Source organism: Oryx dammah, unplaced genomic scaffold (assembly GCF_014754425.2).
Source record: "Oryx dammah isolate SB20612 unplaced genomic scaffold, SCBI_Odam_1.1 HiC_scaffold_27, whole genome shotgun sequence".
Classification (NCBI taxonomy): domain Eukaryota; kingdom Metazoa; phylum Chordata; class Mammalia; order Artiodactyla; family Bovidae; genus Oryx; species Oryx dammah.
The window spans coordinates 1155087-1158098 of NW_024070211.1; the positions used below are offsets into that span (position 1 = coordinate 1155087).

A 3012-nucleotide genomic window follows, 5' to 3' on the forward strand; every position below is an offset into this window, starting at 1 on the left:
GCGACCACTCTCGGGGTGTTGGCTTCCCTTGGGCTCCTCTCACCCTCGGTGACTGTCACGACCACTCCCGGGGTGTTGGCTGTCCCTCGGCTCCCCTTGGCCTCAGTGACTTATTCTTTGTGTCCTCACCCTGGCCTCAGACCCCTGAGGACCCCGCTGGGCTTTCTGACCTGCAGCCGGCGGCGGGGCAGCCTGCCTCTTGGAGGTGCCTTTGCTGTGACCGGGCCTTGGTCTCCGTTCACCTGGCGTGCGCGGGTCCAGGCACAGACGAACAGGCTGTCATCCCGTGTGGGCGTGACTTTGGAGGTGTGCATGCCTGTTCTTGAATTGTGAATGGACAGCCGCTGGTGGGCAGGGAGAGCGGGGAGCAGTGGACCCCCCCGCCAGCTAGGAATGGGCAGGGGGCTGGCCCTGCCCAGAGCGCCCGCTGACCCCGACTGAAGTCTTAGACCTGTGGCCTCTGGAGGCTGGGAAGACTCTTAGGGGCCAGAACTCCAGGGTGAGAGGTGATCTGCTTGTGACACCTGCCACCCTGTTGACCACCAGCGGTGAAAGGGAAGGTCGCTCAGTCGTGTCCGACTCTTTGCAACCCCATGGAATTCTCCAGGCCAGAACACTGGAGTGGGGAGCCTCTCCCTTCTCAGGAATCTTCCCAACCCAGAGATCGAACCCAGGTCTCCCACATTGCAGGCAGATTCTTTACCAGGGACGCTCCAGGGAACTGAGACAAACCCAGGGAGGCACCAGGGTGGATTCAGCAGAATTCCATCCCCTTGGGGTGCAGGCGGGAAAACGGAGTCCCAGCAAGGGAAAGCCTCTGGTTCAGGGTCCTCCCATGGGCCCCTGAATCAAGGAATTCCTGTCCTGTGTTCTTTTTGATATAATGATGTTGGTATTATTAAATCTTTTTTGTTTTTAGAAGCATGTTTAATTGGAGGATTAATTAATTGGAAGCTTTACAATGCTGTGTTGGTTTCTGCCGGACAACACATGAATCAGCTGTAAATACACGTGTGTCCCCTCCCTCTCGAACCTCCCTGGCGTCATTACATTTTATCCATTAATCATTCTGTCCTGAAGCCGGTCTCTTAGGAGACACCCAGCAAGTGGAAGGGTGGTCAGGACACATGTGACCCTCAAGGGTATCAGACACTCCCCCTACCCCAGGCAGGCGCTGTCCCGGGAGGGCAGAGGGCACGAGGGCTCAGTAGGGGGTGGGGGGGCGTTGCTGCTCCCAGGGAAGGGCTCGCGCGTCGCTGCTGGGCCTGGTTCCAGCGTCCCTGACCGCTGCCTTCCTAACCGGCCCGAGTGGCGGGCGTTCCGGCTTCTGGCCGCTGGGGGGCGCGCAGAGCCCTGCTTTCTGTGGCTCTGGTTCCCTGCGGGGCTGGGGTCCCAGTCTGCTGTGGAGGCCCGGCTGCCTGTGGTCACTCTTCCCTCCTGGACTCCAGTCCTGGGCGTGGAGATCTTTAGGAACTCGGAACCTGAGAGAGCAGCCGCGAATGGGGGCCAGGGTCTGCTGAGCTCCAGCCCTGGCTGGCCGGCACCCCCCCGCCGGTGGGTGGCTGAGCACACGTCCCGGGCTCCCCGGGTCCCTGCCATCGCATGAGTCCAGGGAGGTCCGCCTGCTTGTGCAGGCGGCCGCCTCGAGGCGAGGGACAGCCAAGGGCCAGAGCTGACGCGCGGCGGTCCTGCCCCGCCAGGTGGTCGGGACTGGTTCTTTCAGCCCCGTGCCTCAGTTTCCTCAGTTGTAAACAGAGAAAAGAATAGAATCTTCCACCCAGGCTGGTAAGAGGCAAGGAGACAGTTCATGGAAAGAGTGCCCAGCACACTCACGTATAACAGAATGTGGTGACCGCCGTCCGCGCTTTCCCTATGCTAAGCGCGCCCGTTTCCTTTGAGCCCTGCCGCATTGCGAGGTGTGGGCATGTTCATCACGCCTGCTTTACAGCCCAGGAAACTGAGGTTCCCAGTGGCGGCGGTGCCCGTCCAGGTACGTGTGGAGGTTGAGAGGCTGCAGCCAGGACTCCGGCCCAGCCTGCTTCCCGCGTTCACAGCTGGGAAGAACCGGACGTGTGTTGGTTGGGCAGGGGTGATGGGGTGTGTGTTTCCCAACTCAGGGGAGCTAGGAACCTTCTAAGTTTAAGGGGGCCTGAAGGGGAGAGGAGGGCCCGTTTCACGAGAGGGGAGGATGTGGTAGGGGTGGAATCTGCTCTGCCGCCCAGGGGTTCCTCTGCGGACAGTAGTGCCCATCACGCCGCCCAGCAGCTGCCTCGGAGGGGCGGCCTGTGCCAGGGCTACCGTGCACCCCTTCCAGGGACCCTGTGGAGGAGGATTGAAGGGGCCAGGCCCTGGCACCCAGCCCAGGCTCCTTCCTCCCTCCACCACCCGCCCCTCAGGGGTGGGCCCCACTTCCTGCTCAACCCTCCTGGCCCACCTGGCACGCTGGCAGGACAGGACAGCCATGGGGGTTCTGTGTGGCATCAGGTGTGACCTCAGAGAAAAACCCATCTCAGTGGACACTGCTTGCATCTCGGGAAATCCTTGGTCTGTTCCTGGGTAGGCTGAGCGTCCCTGGGTTGGGCAGGGGAGAGCGTCATTCCACGCTGGGCCAGGTCCCTTCATCTGCCCATCTTCAGGGATCATGGGCTGAGGGCCGACGGCCTCTGAGGACTTCCTCCTCCCACACCTGGGGTGGTGGCATCTCTGGAGGAGGAAGGTCATCGGAGATCTCAGGAGAGGTGACAGAGTGCCTTGGAGTGGGCGAGAAGGTCTGTGGGAAGGCAGGACAGTCTCCATAAGTTACAGTGTCTGAAAAGTCCTCAGAGACAGTCTTGTTGGTGGCGCTCTCCACATTCTCCAGACAGGGAGCCTGAGGCCTTGAGAAGGGGAGAGACGCTCTCAAGGTCCGTAGTGAACTGCTAGCAGAAGCAGGGCCAGGACACTTCCCACCACGTCACGCTGCCTGCTTGGCTGGGCTGTCTGGATGCTGCCTCTTCCGGGAAGCCTCCCTGG

General features: G+C 61.4%; 1 protein-coding gene across 1 annotated transcript in view; it reads left to right on the forward strand.

The window, feature by feature from the left end:
• The window catches only part of ARHGEF10L (Rho guanine nucleotide exchange factor 10 like), a 160911-nt gene that overhangs the window by 128657 nt on the left and 29242 nt on the right, over positions 1–3012 (forward strand). The window lies entirely within an intron of this gene.